Genomic DNA, 15394 nt, shown 5'->3' on the forward strand with positions numbered 1-15394 from the left:
GAGAGTGAGGGAGTTTGTTCCAGAGGCGGGAGAAAAGAGGAATGAAGGAGTGAAGGTGAGCAGAGAGTCTTGATTTTGGCAGTTTAACCATAAGAGGGTTGCAGGCAGATCTTGTGCGACCTGTAGGAATATTTGCGGGACAGAGCCCAGAGAGAGCTGGGGGGTCAAGGCCAGAGAGGAGTCGGTAGAAGACGGAAAGACCACCAACCTGCCTGCGGTGAGTGAGTGAGAGGCCCTTGGAGTTAGCTTCATCGCGGGAGATTCCAATGATTCTGAATGCTTTGCTTTCAACAGCGTGAAGACGAACTAGGTGTGAGGCAGGAGCACCAGCCCAGAGGGGAGAGCAGTATTCCATTGAGCTGCGGATGAAAGCCTTGTACGTGGTGAGGAGCTCAGGTGTGCCAAGGAAGGACTTTGCACGACGGAGGATGCCCAGTCGGCGACTGGCTTTGGAGGCCAGATTTGAAATGTGGTTTTCCAGGAAAGATCATGGCAGATAGTGAGACCCAAAAGTTTGAGTGACAGAACTTCTTGGAGAGGATTATTCAGAAAGTAGATGGGAGGGTTGTCCAGTCGGTCTTTTCGGAGAGACATCGTAAGAGTGTGAGATTTGTCAGGATTGAAAGACATGTTCCACTTGTTTGCCCAGTCTGTGATTTTGTCCAGGTCTGCAGAGAGTGAGGAGGCTGCAGACTGCCGATCTGAGGGATGAAGAATGGAGCGATAGAGAGTAGAGTCATCAGCAAAGAGATAGAGAGGATTTTCAAGAGAGTCGGAGAGATCATTGATGAAGACCAGAAAAAGCGCAGGGCCCAGAACACTGCCTTGGGGAACTCCAGCCTGAACAGGAAGAGGAGATGAGAGAAACCCATTCAGGGCCACACGTTGACTACGACTTGAAAGGAAGTCCGCCAGCCATGCATGGAGATTTCCATGGATACCAACAGAGGAGAGTTTGGTGAGCAGAGCGGGGTGCCAGACCGTATCGAAGGCACATGATATGTCAAGGGAGACAGTTCTAATTTCCTGTTTGGCATTGAGGACCTCCATCCATTGCTGAGAAAGCAGTAGCAGCATGTCCAGAGTAGAGTGACCAGGTCTGAAACCAAATTGATGATCAGAGATCAAGCCATTGGAGAAGAGGAAAGATTTCATATCTGAAGCAATGATGGATTCCATGACTTTACTGATAATTGAGAGAAGGCTGATTGGTCTGTAGTTGCTGGGATCTGTTTTTGCACCTTTTTTGTGCAAAGCGGTGATGTTGGCAGATTTCCAAGCAGATGGCAGATGACCTTGAGCAAAAGAGAGTGTGAAGAGAACAGAGAGAGGGAGTGAAAGAGCGGAAGAACAAGATTTTAGGACCTGTGGGCTGATGCCGTCAGGTCCAGTTGCAGAATCAGAGTCGAGGGTTGACAGAAACTTTTCCACCTTGTCAGGAGGAAAGGACACAGAGTCCAGGAGCAGCTGGGTATGACTGGGTACGGTGGGTACAGAGAGGGATGGGTTTGGGACACAAGATTTAGAGGCAAACACAGAGTTGAGGCATTCAGCATTCAGCTTTTTCATGCGCGGATTCAGCCGTGTGGCCGTTTGAGGTGAGGGAGGGGATGGAGGGGGAACAAACACCAGAAACAGATTTGACCAGACGCCACCAGGATTTGGAAGAGGGAGTCAGATAAGAGAGTTCTGTCCTGAGAACGGAGAGATATTGTTTCCTGGCTCTCCTGAGGGTGGACACACACTTGTTTCGGGCTTTGTGAAAGGAAATGAGATTTCCTTCCGTTGGATTTTCTTTCCAGGAGACGAAAGCAAGTTGTTTCTGGGCAACAGCCTCACCACAAGATTCCATGTACCATGGACGGGAGGAAGGGTATGACAACTGAAGACGAGATGGGATAAATCTGTGCATGAGAGAGAGCAGTTTACTTTGGAAGAATTCCCAGGATGAGTTGATGTCAGAGGCGGTAGAGATGGGAGACCAGTCCAGATGATTGATGGCTGCTTGAAGACCATGCCAGTTGGCCTGAGTGAAATGCCAGACTCGTCGACGCTGAGGAGGCTCTCTGAGAATGGTCAGAGAGATGTCCACTTTAACAAGCACATGATCAGTTGAGCCGATTGGAGCAGAAGAAGAGCAGCAGACATTTTCAGGGAAGTTAGTCATAACCAAGTCCAGAAGAGAAGATGCTCCGTTGATTGAGATCCGGGTCGGGAAATTGACAGATTGTGTCAGTCCCAGTGAGTCACAGAAGTCCTTTGCTGAAGAGCCATGGCTGGTGAGAGAGGTACCCACACCCAGCCAACTGGCATGGTGACAATTGAAATCACCACATATGAGGAAGAGAGAGAGTTGGGATGGGTAGATAGAAGTTGGTCCATGTTATCAGACAGCGAGATGTAGATGGAGTCATCACTGTTTCGTGGACGGTACAACACACATATGAGCAAAAGGTGGGAGCGAAGGGGAAGCCGTAGCCAAAGGTATTCCTGGGGGTGAGGTGGAGAGAGGGCAGTGCAGGGCGAGTGAGGAAGAGAGTTTTTTTATAAAGATAGCAACCCCCCCTCCAGGACGAGGCTCAGGTCTATCATACCGGAGGAGGGAGTAACCTGGGAGAGATACCAAGGAATCAGGGACATCATGAAGGAGGAAAGTTTCTGTGAAGCAGATCACGTCTGGTTTGTCAGAAGCAACCTGTATGGATAGATCAGTCAAGTTTGAGCGAAGGCCCCGGATGTTTGAGGTCCATACTGTTAAAGAAGAGGAAGGGGGAGCATCGGATACAGAACGGGGGGGGGGGGGGAGCGGTAGGGTATGATGTGGAAGAGGTAGGGAGAGCTGTTGAAGGTGTGTCAGAGATTTCAGAACAGCTTGGAGAAAGGGAAGAATGGGGCAGACAAAAGGTTTGATGGTGATTGGGTGAGGCGCAGTGAGGTGTTGTTTGAGGAGGGGGAAGAGTGAGGCAGAAGGTTGAGGGAGATGAAGGTGAGAGTTGGAAGGGGGAAGAAGTGGGGAGGACGCTTTGAGGAGGAGGGGTGAGAGGGGAGTCTAGGAGGGGAGGAGTGAGGGAGGGTCTCAGAGGGGAGGGGTGTGGGGGGAGTTTAGGAGGGAAGGGGCAAGGGGGGAGATCTGAAAGGGATGGGTGATGGGGAAGATTTGGAAGGGAGGGGCAAGGGGGAAGATTTGAAAGGGATGGGTGATGGGGAAGATTTGGAGGGGAGGGGTGAGATTGGATTTTGAAAAATGTACGATTAATGGGAAACGAACATTTCTTGCAAAATGAGTTTCTTGCGACCTTCGAGTCAAAAGTCTTCCATTCTCGTCTGGACTTCTTTCCACAAAATCTTGGCGATGTCAGTGATGAACATGGAGAAAGGTTTCACCAGGAAATTGCCATCATGGAGACTCGATATCGAGGCCGATTCAATCCAAACATGATGGGCGACTACTGTTGGACTTTACAGCGTGAAAGTGATTGCTCCTACAAACGCAAAAGTAAAGTTCAGAAGCACTTTTAATGTGATGTAAATAAAAACTTAAAGTTCATATTATTTTTTGTGATATTTTATAAAGATCATATTATTTTTGGAGATTTACATTTTTTTATGTGATGTAAATAAAAACTTAAAGTTCATATTATTAGTCCCCTACCGGATGGGACTATAGGTTTGCACGCCGTCCCTCCGTCTGTCAGTCCGTCAGTCCGTCACGCAAAGAACAGTTTTCCGGACCTTTTTTCTAAACTCTTAATGCTAATGATTTCAAACTTGTTGCATGGTTTCCTCATGATAGGTTACAGAGCAAGTTCGAGCTTCACGACGTTTCGATCATTTTTGACAGAGTTATGGCACTTTGAACTTTGGTAATTTCCCCAACAGTTTTCCGGACTATAATTTGGAGTGCGGTAAGTAAAAGCTGTTAATATTCCTTGTTTTAACTCCAATTTACATTCTGTTTCCACTTTTAGTGAGAAGTAGGGGTCTGTGCAACCATTCATAAAATTTATTTGGTGCAAATTGGATAATTTTTAGCCGAGTTACCTCAGACCGTGAGTTGGTAATTATATAATTCACACATCGTGCAATACGTGCAGGCTGCTCCACAGAGCAACCTTGCGGGCTTATTTTAACTCCAATTTACATTCTGTTTCCACTTTTAGTGAGAAGTAGGGGTCTGTGCAACCATTCATAAAATTTATTTGGTGCAAATTGGATAAATTTTAGCCGAGCTACCTCAGACCGTGAGTTGGTAATTATATAATTCCCCAACAGTTTTCCGTCTGACAGACTGCCGGTAGGGGACATGTATTGCAGCGCAATACTCAGAATGCTTGTTTTTTTGTGATATTTTATGAAGTTCATATTATTTTTGTAGATTTACATTTTTTTATGTGATGTAAATAAAAACTTTAACTACATATTATTTTTTGTGACAATAAATAGACTTATTGAGACTTAATCAAGAAATTCGAATGCTCTAAATATTTTTTTCCACAATTATGATGTACTACGTCAAGGTGACGTGATCGCGAAATTTTAAGGTCAGATTCGGATTAGTGGGCACCAAATTAGTTAAAAACAGTTCAAAATAAGTCAGAACCAATTTGGCTGTTGACCAGTGTTATCGGCAGAAATTTTTCGATGGCAGCCATCTTGGAAAAATGGCTGCCTCGGTTGACACAGGATAGATCCAGAATGCCTCCAATCTTTAAAATGTTCCCTATGATGTCTAGTACGAGTCTGCCAAGTTTCATGCTTTTATCATAAAATGCACAATACGCTCATTATTTAGTACCTATCCGCTGGACTATCGGGTCTGTGTGGGAGCGCGCCAATTAGGAATATAGTGTTACTGATCGCGGACAAGATGTTACTTTGGGCCGAGCGGATGGTCAACCGCGATCGTTACAGGATCCCCAATTGGCCCGATTCCACCCGACGTTGACCAGATCGCACCACAGATATTCAATCGGGAAACCTCTAAAGCGACCGGAAGAGAAGAAGAGAGAAGGAAGACAGAGTTCGGAGGAAGAACAGATTTATTATACACACACAAGCAAAAAGGAAGAGCGACCAATATTATTTACAGCAATGGATGGAAAAAGCAGTAATACAGCGAATCGTTAACTTACACTATTCATTTTTACTTAGCCCCAAGACAACGAGCAGGACAGGACGTTCACACTTACACAGGGGATAATGCAGGCAGGTAGGGCTTGAGGTGGATTGCTTGAGAGGGAGGCAAAGTCGGAGGCAGCAGCTCTCAAATCCTCGCGGTTTTGGCGGGAAAAAACCTCCGTCGCGTATCCGCGGCCGTCACGCACTGGCTCGGTACACCTGCTCCTTTCTTTCCGGTGGGGCCGTCTCCCTCCTTGCAGCGCGTCTCTCCGAAGACAGGGGATATTGCAGGCAGGTAGGGCTTGAGGTGGATTGCGCTCCTCTCCCAGGTCATCTGCCAAGGCCTCTCGTGCTCATCTGATCAAGCAGTCCCTTACAGTCGCTTTTATCACCTCCGGCGGAATTAAGCCGCCGGCTCCGAGGGCACGCCTACCGGGTCGCTCACCGCGGTGCTGATTGGCTGTTAGGGCCGGTTCACTCCTTCCCTCTTATGACAAGGTGGAGACACGCCTTTCTTCTCCGACCCTGCCTCGTGGCCAATGGCGGATGAAAGGAAAAGCGCCCAAAATGCGGAAGGCAATTGGAAGGGAGGTTTTGGGGAAATTGGAAGGGCCTACGCTTATTTTGTTTGATACAATGCAAAGTCAATCTAGTGGGAAACACATACTTAGCCTACATGGAATAAGGAAATACACTATTTAAAAGATATATCGTGACCTGCGTGTAAGTTTTATGGAATTAACTAGGAGGACGGCTGCGACCATTATTTACATTACCAGGGTGTTACCATACCAAAACCATACTCTTCACATTCGTTACACTTCCTCCAAAATTGTTACACTCCTCAAAACCGTTACAATAGTTTTATCGTGCATTATTTTGTGACCAGCATTTTAAAAAAATAAATCCGGTATTTTTGTCCATTTTAATTCCGTGACAGTTTAATTAATTATTGCAGGTTTGAAGACTGCCGGTGAGATCCGTGAAGGTAAGCGCTTACGGCTTCTCCCTCACTTGCTCCCCGCGGGTATAACGAAGGTCTGCCATTGAATTGAACGCCTCCGAGTTAAAGCTCGTTTGGTCCTCCTTGTCAACCTGCGGTGTTAACCACAGGGCAGGCACACGACAATATATAATCAAGCACACAGCCATGCAATCTCCATAGACAAACATTGGCAGTAGAATGGGCCATACTGAAGAGCTCAGTGACTTTCAACGTGGCACCGTCATGGGATGCCACCTTTACAACAAGTCAATTCGTCAAATTTCTGCCCTGCGAGAGCTGCCCCGGTCAACTGTAAGTGCTGTTATTGTGAAGTGCAAACGTCTAGAAGCAACAACAGCTCAGCCATGAAGTGGTAGGCCACACAAGCTCACAGAACGGGACCACCGAGTGCTGAAGCACGTTGCGTGTAAAAATCCTTCTGTTCTCGGTTGCAACACTCACTACCGAGTTCTAAACTGCCTCTGGAAGCAACGTTAGCACAACAACTGTCCGTCGGGAGCGTCATGAAATGGGCTTCCATGGCCGAGCAGCCGCACACAAACATAAGATCACCATGCACAATGCCAATCGTCAGCTGGAGTGGTGTAAAGCTTGCTGCCATTGGACTCTAGCAGTGGAAACGCGTTCTCTGGAGTGATGAATCACACTTCACCATCTGGCAGTCCGATGGACAGGTCTGGGTTTGGCGGATGCAAGGAGAACGCTACCTGCCCGAATGCAAAGTGCCAACTGTAATGTTTGGGGGGGGAGGAATAATGGTCAGGGGCTGTTTTTCATGGTTCGGGCTCGGCCATTTAGTTCCAGTGAAGGGAAATCTTAACGCTACAGCATAAAATGACATTCTAGACGATTGTGTGCTTCCAACTTTGTGGCAACAGTTTGGGGAAGGCCCTTTCCTGTTTCAGCATGACAATGCGCCCGTGCACAAAGCGAAGTCCATACAGAAATGGTTTGTCGAGATCGGTGTGGAAGAACTTGATTTGCCTGCACAGAGCCCTGACCTCAACCCCATCAAACACCTTTGGGATGAATTGGAACACAGACGGCGAGGCAGGCCTAATCTCCCAACATCAGTGCTTGACTTCACTAATGCTCTTGTGGCTGAATGGAAGCAAATCCCCGCAGCAATGTTCCAACATCTAGTGGAAAGTCTTCCCAGAAGAGTGGAGGCTGTTATAGGGGGAGAGGGGGACCAACTCCGTATTAATGGCCATGATTTTGGAAAGAGATGTTCGACGAGCACATACGGGTGTGATGTTCGGGTGTCCACATACGTTTGGCCATGTAGTGTATATAGTTAAGAGAGATTGCTGTCCATTCGGGGTTCGATCCCCGACGCAGTTATAAACTGTCATCCCGGTGTTTTACAGGTATGAGGGTGATTCCTCAGTGTGTGTGCCGTCCCTCCGATGGACATCGAACTGGCATCTTGTCTGCCAGCCTTAGTTGGTGGACGTTAACGATCCCACGGCGTGTTTGCGAAAAGAAGGCAAGCTATCATCGGCACCATTTCCAAATTTCTGACAAAGTCGAATGTCAGGCCTGGCCAGACAGTTTGTGAAGACTGGCCAAGCTTCCCCCAGCCGACCCAAGTCGAAAAGGTGGGATAATGGTGCAGGTCATCAAAGAATAAGAAGAACACACAAATTATATTCAATTACACGAAGAACGAAGGGAGTTGATGCCTCTTGACAATTCGTTTCCTATTTAGAAGGTAATATGATAATCTTCATATCTCGTGTTTCATTGTTGATCAAATTACAGTACAGTAGTTGTAAACTTACAATAGTGACGAATATATGATTACCTGTAATGAAGCAAGTTTTAAGTTAATATCAATTTTGAATTTGTAAATGTGTATAATATTGTGACAAAGTTCAACAATGTGTCAAAACGAAGGCATCTTGGACAAGACACAGAGTGAAGATATTTTTAAATTGGGGGAAAAAAAGGAAGCAAACCCATCGACGTCACTGATGAGAAATGATTCGCATGGTCCTGGGGTGTGTCCGCCCATGCATTTGACCTGTTTTTTTGGTCATCACGTCACGACTCACAAAATAAGCTATTTCCTGGAAACACTTTAATCGTCCCCTCTGGTTTCTTCGGCCGTCCAGATACCTGGTTGCTCCGTACGTGGTCGTCGCAACATGAACTGTGAGTGTCAGGGGAAAAAAAAGATCCTTGGAACGGATTGTGATGATAGTCGACGTTGAAAAATATGTTTGATGGTGCCCGTACGTTGTGCGTACGTGTATGGTGTATGGTGTATGTACGTACGTTCATGATGTACGTACGTTGTAGTTAATTTAAGTGTTTAAATCTTTAAAATACGATAAAATGTTGGGTTTTTATTAATAGTTTAAATAATAGTTTCATTTTGTCATCATTCGTCCACCATTTTTTTATACGTCATGCTCCATAACGTTTCTGCTGACCCTTTCACTCAATGGTGAAGAATCACTTTTAAAATTCTCGTGTACGGATTCTAATTCAAATCTTCACCAAAATGCAAACCAATTCTTCCTTGTCACACACACAACCTGTTCGTTAAGTTTCGGCGGAATCCGTCCACAACTTTTTGAGATATCGTGCTATATATAGTTTTTGTCCCTATCTCTCCAAGGTGAAGATTCGTTGACAAAATTATAGTATCCGGATTTGGATCTTCACCAAAATCTAATGATTTTGTCCTTGTCACACACCAAAACTGTCAAGCAAATTTCATCCCCATTGTCCATAACTTTTTGAGATATCCTGCAATCAAAAAGTTGGTGTGCGTCGTATCTTGAGTAAATAGGTGGTAAATCAGGTACCGTGAAATGGGGTGAATAGGGACAGCAAGGTGAATAGTGACACAAACTGAAAAAAAGTTCGGAAACTTTTTTCGCTGAAAATTGATAACCATACTGATTTGTTGATATTTGGGTTGAAAGTGTTCTCTTGTTTTTAAAAAAAACAACTTTTAGTCCCTATTAACCCCATATATGGGTTAAATAGGAATAAACAGGATTTTTATGGCTGTCCCTATTCACCCCGTTTTACAGGTGAATAGGGACAGTCACTAATACAAAAAAATAACAATCAAGAAACAATCCTGAGTTTCCAACTTATTGCTAAATTGTTAGCTCAGATGAATGCACATAATATGCACCCATAATATAAACCACGGTGCCAATGAAAAAAATATGGGATAAAACGTTTCTCCAAACTGTCCCTATTTCTTGATTATTATTTTTTCGTATTAGTGACTGTCCCTATTCACCCGTAAAACGGGGTGAATAGGGACAGCCATAAAAATCCTATTTAACCCATATATGGGGTTAATAGGGACTATAAGTTGCTTTTTAAAAAAACAAGAGAACACTTTCAACCCAAATATCAACAAATCAGTATGGTTATCAATTTTCAGCGAAAATGTTTCCGAACTTTTTTCAGTTTGTGTCCCTATTCACCTTGCTGTCCCTATTCACCCCATTTCACGGTATCCAATTACAGAGAATCAAGGAGTGTTTATTGACAGTTGGTAAAGCTTTAGCAAAGGAGATGGGTGCGGAGTACTGTTATCTTGGCATGCAGACAGACATAGCTCAAACCCACACCCCCCATGACCAGCACCAGCACCAGTACCCCTAAAATGTATGTGTATGTGTGTGTGTGTGTGTGTGTGTGTGTGTATGTATGTGTGTGTGTGTGTGTGTGTGTGTGTGTGTGTGTACACGTGTGTGTACACGTGTGTGTGTATGTGCGTGTGTGCACGTGTGTGTGTGTGCGTGCACGTGTGTGTGTGCACGTGTGTGTGTGCGCGCGTGTGTGTGTGCACGTGTGTGTGTGCACGTGTGTGTGTGCGCGCGTGTGTGTGTGTGTGCACGTGTGTGTGTGTGTGTGTGTGCGTGCACGTGTGTGTGTGCAACGACCTATTCACCCCATTTCACGGTATCCAATTACAGAGAATCAAGGAGTGTTTATTGACAGTTGGTAAAGCTTTAGCAAAGGAGATGGGTGCGAAGTACTGTTATCTTGGCATGCAGACAGACATAGCTCAAACCCACACGCCCCGTGACCAGCACCAGTTCCCCTAAAATGTATTTGTGTGTGTTCGTATGTGTGTGTGTGTACGTATGTGTGTGTGTGTGTGTGTGTGTGTGTGTACGTGTATGTATGTATGTGTGTGTGTGTGTGCGTGTATGTATGTACGTGTGTGTGTGTACGTGTGTGTGTATGTGTGTGTATGTGCGTGTGCACACGCGTGTTTGTGCATGTGTGTACGTGTATGTATGTACGTGCGTGTGTGTGTACGTGTGTGTGTGTGTGTGTGTATGTGTGTGTGTGTGTGTGTGTGTGTGTGTGTGTGTGTGTGCATGTGTGTGTATGTGCGGGTGCACACGCGTGTTTGTGTATGTGCGCGTGCACACGTGTGTTTGTGTATGTGCACGTGCATACGCGTGTTTGTGCATGTGTGTATGCGCGTGTGTGTGTGTATGTGTGTGTGCACGTGTGTGTTTTTCGTTCAGTATCGAGAGGAACTTTTTTTCCCCCAAATTGTCCAGTCCCCCCTCCCTCTTCCCCCCCAATCGTGCAAATAAATCTCCGCCGGCTGCTGAGTGAGCCTTTGTTTCGTACTCCTGCTGTGCCCGGAACGAACGAGGTGCAATTTTTACAATGCAGTGATTTCTGATAAATACATCGCGAGGTCCCGTGCTCGTGGCGTCTCTCTCGGCGTTTTCGGGTCGGCGCGCACTCTGTCGTACGGTGTGTCCGGGTTTTTCTATCGACGTTTATAGTTGCTGCATGTGTAGTGCAGAACGAACGATCGAAGGACCAGGTGCGATTCTTCTCACGACGGCTTGTACGGTGCACAAAGAGCGCGGGGACCAATTGTGCGTGTGTTGTAGAGCGAGACGGCGCAAAGCGATACTCGCACAATTGCAAGCCATGTTGGAGCTGCAACTTTTGCCAGTAGAGCAGGACTCATATGGACAGTGTGTCGGGCGAATACTTGCGCATCAGGAAGAGCATGAGGACCCCTTTTGACCCCTTATTATACCGAGGAAGAGGATTATTTGGAATCCTAGAGGATTATTCGGGCCACTCGATCTGGAGCCGGAATCCAAGTGCTGCCGTGATCATAGTAGCACACCCCTAAGTCACAGACATCGGCTAACAAGTTCCCCCGGTTGGAAAACAGGGAAAATCCTCATAAACCTAAAAATAATTTTTTACTTCATTCCCACTTGCAGGGAATAGGGTGTCACTCCACTCCATCAGAGTCCACTGTACCTGCACCCACTGTAGAGGGAATTTTAAAATTCCCTCAAGATGATGGACCCAGCTTGCGTATATCATATTCCCGTCAGGAAACGACTCGTTACCCGACAACGCCGGGTACTTTTGCTAGTCTATAATAATAAAAGGCAGTGTCCGTCCGTCCTCCGTCTCCTCCATAACTCCAAAATCATGAAACCTAGCGGCCCTAAACTTTGCATGCATACACCTGGACCTCCACCAGATTGCCAGGATGAAAACTGGGTGTTTGGGTGTGTTATAACACCCTTTTTAAAGATGATTCATGAGGTACTCATGAGAAAAAAAAACCGATGTGGTGGCTTACCAATATGGCAGCCCACATTCTTGGTCATCCCACTGCACCTCACTGAGTTCTTAAGCCGCCATTTTGTTTCGGCCCACTCAAACGTGCCTTGCCTTGCCTTGCCTTATCATTCCATAATTGAAGCATATTGTCACGTGACTACCCTTGGTGAACACCTTTGGGTCGCACGGAAGGCCAAACGAGCTTTAACTCCGAAGCGTTCCGTCCAATGGCGGATAATAAGCGTGGGGGGAAGCAAGACGGAGGGGAGACCGGAGCGCTTACCATCACGGATCACACCGCCAGTCCCCAAACCTGCAAAACATAACTCAAACGAAAACGGATTTAAAATGTCAAAAAATAACAGCTTTATTTAAATAAATGCCGGTACAAAGAAAATGCACAATAAACGAAATTCCTATACGGGACGTCCCCACAAGCAGACTTGAAAACAGACGAAGGATAAAATAACTGGAAATAAATATGCGTCTGTGTGCACTTAACTCACTGATGGGTGCGTCTTGCCAGGAATCGTCAAAGTCGTCTCAGACCTTCGTGGTAAAATGCGCTCTCTTTTCCGCACAGTGCGTGGGCAGTAAAAACCAGGCCTTGAGGTGTGTCGCGCTCACTCCGGGCCTCGCGCGCGAAACAAACAGGAATTGTCGCACAGCTCGTCGTTCTTGCTTGGGGAAAACCGCAGCTCTCCGTCCGTGGCTCTTCCGCCTCACGAACACCAGCCCGATGCCGGAACACGGCGCTCGCGATGAAGCCTCCCCGTGCAGAGACCGAAGCACAACCGTCCACTATCTCTTTTTGGAACTAGATGGTATTCATAGAATACTTACCCTGCGCAGTCAACTTGTTGCGAGCCAACTCTTCTGTTTTTGAACATTTTTTTTCTTTGATCCAATATGGCTGCAAGACCACGTGAGCGATGACATCATAAATTTATATTCTCAAATATAATTGTTGCAGAGATCACGCTCAATACATTTCAATCTGATCAGAATAAGCGTTTTCCCTGTCGAATTATGACGTCATAATTATGGAACCAATGATGTCATCGTTAACAACACCTATTTCCCATTCTTTACAATGAGCCATGTTTAAATTTTTTCCATGCAGCGGTTTTGGAGATATAGAGGTGCAACATTTTTCGGTTTTTCCAAGATGGCGCCTGCACCACATGACCTATGACGTCATGATTATCGTTACAATATTCTAAAGGAGGAGGCGCTCCTATGGTGAAATTTTCGTGTCTATTAGACCAACAGTTGCTGAATTTTTTTTTATAATGATCGGATAGATAAGTGTTGTATTTGTCAAATTATGATGTCATAACGAAGGCACCGATGACATCATCATTACATATCTTATTCCCCATGGGGAGTAGTTGACAATGAGCCAGGTCTCAATTTTTCCATGGAGTGGTTTCAGAGATATAGAGGTGCGAAGTTTTTCCAAGATAGCGCCTGTACCACATGAGATATGACGCCATAATAATCATTAAAATATTCTACAGGAGGAGGCCCTCCTATGGTGAAACTTTCATGTCAATCGGACCAACGGTTGCCGAGAAAATGAATTTTTAAAATGCAGACACGGCACACGTACGCACTTGAATGCTTAACCCCGCTTTTCGCTTCGTGAGCACTGGGTAACAAGAGGCTCAAGAGGGAACGTTCGCTCTCAATGCCCAGACGCCAGACGAACAAGGGGACGAGGAGAAGATGCAGGCACACAACCGTCACTGCCAGACCCAAATACGAGAAGGGGGAGGAGAGGAGCAACAACGACCGTTCGCTATGGCATCCAGACGAGAAGGGAAAATGACCGCCGCTCCAACTACTTTGTACACACTGCTCTGACGCCATCTTTTGTGCTTCACCAATCAGTGTGTGCTTATTACCAGTCCTTCCCGTCAATCAAAAACCCCACCCAATCACGGCTCCTCGTGGCGTGACCTCGGCCTGCCCAACCTGTGCGCTTCCCAAGTCGGGGTTGTCAGTGGTAGGGTTTGATGTATGACTTCTGGTATGTTTTTATTAGGGTGTTTAAATGTGGGCGATTGCGTGGCGACGTGTCTACGGTGTGGTGCCAAAACGGACATATGAAATAAAGTACAGAGGTAACGACGTACAAGGGATAATTACCCATAATCCCTGAGCTAATTAACATACCCCACTCCTCGTAATGGGGACGAAAATACAAACTTAACCCGACAGTCAGGTCTAATACAAAGTCCCTACCAAAAGTACATCGAGGTGGTTCTTTTTCTTCGCGACAGTCGGAGCACACCAATCTATGCAAATCTACCTGGACTAAAGTAATCACTGCCTACCCCCTACAAACGTAACAATATCATCAAAATCTGGATTCGGATATGAGGATTGGATGCTGTAAACGAAATAATCTCCAAATCTGGAATTATATCTGACAAGATGTACTACATGTTGTGATTTTACAAGAAGTGTATATATACATTTATTTAAGTGACGCTGTAATTCTCATTCTGGGGTTGTTTTTTTAAATTTAACTTTATAATAGTTTTGAACTGAATTCCTACTTCCATGGGAACTGGTCGGAGACACGTTTTTTGAATGAAATATTTTTAACAACAGACATTTTAAGTCTATTTTCCCTGCTAGAGTGGGGGTTAGCCTTGTGGCCCCATGACAATCTTCTCCATTTTGTCCTATTTTCTGCATCTCCCCTTGTTAACCCCTGCCCGCATTTCCTCTTCCACCACCTTTACTCAAGTCTTTCTCGGTCTTTCCCGTCCTCTACTTCCTTCTACATTCATTTCCATCACTCTTCTCAACCAGTCACTTTCATCCTTCCTCAACACACGACCAAACCATCTCAACCTGTTTCTCTTCACAGCATCCACAACAGGTTCTATTCCCATCATCTTTCGCAATTCATCATTTGTCTTCCTCTCTCTCAACGATACACCGCACATCCATCGAACCATTCGCATTTCCACCCGTCCAGCCTTCGTTGCTGCTCTACATTCATTACCCATGTCTCGCTTTCATAAATCATAACACTTCTCACACATGCAGCATACACCTTTCCCTTCAGCTTCAACGACACTCCCCTCCTCGTCAGCATGCCACTCAGTTCCCGAAACTTCTTGCATGCACATCTCACTCCAGCAAGCATTGCTGAATCTGATCCACCTTCTCCATTCAGCATGTCTCCTCGGTAGCAAAATGTTTTCACACCTTCCAGCTTCACGCTGTCTCCAAGATCCAACTCAACATTTCCTCCATCTGCAGCTCCCTCTGTGCACACCTTACATTTGAATGTAGCTGCCACACTGGTTAATGACCCTCTCAGACCACTACATTTTTGATGAACCCACTCAGCGCACATTGTACATTGAATGGAGTTCACTCCGACACCCTTCCTGCACACAGCACGAAGTCACTTCCCAGTTCTTTCCACTTCACCACATGTTTTACCGCTTGCCATCACCTTCGTTTTTCTTATATTCACCTTCAGACATTATGTCTCCATACATTCCTTCTACTTGTTCATCTTCTCCTTCAGTCCATCCATACTTTCCGCCATCAACACCAGATCATCTGCATACAACAACTCCCACGGCAAACCCTCCTCTACATTCAGAGCCAGCACCTCCATCACAGCTACAAATAGTAGTGGACTTAGTACCG

The sequence above is a fragment of the Myxine glutinosa genome, chromosome 13 (genome assembly GCF_964187855.1).
Source record: "Myxine glutinosa chromosome 13, kmMyxGlut1.1, whole genome shotgun sequence".
NCBI lineage: Eukaryota > Metazoa > Chordata > Myxini > Myxiniformes > Myxinidae > Myxine > Myxine glutinosa.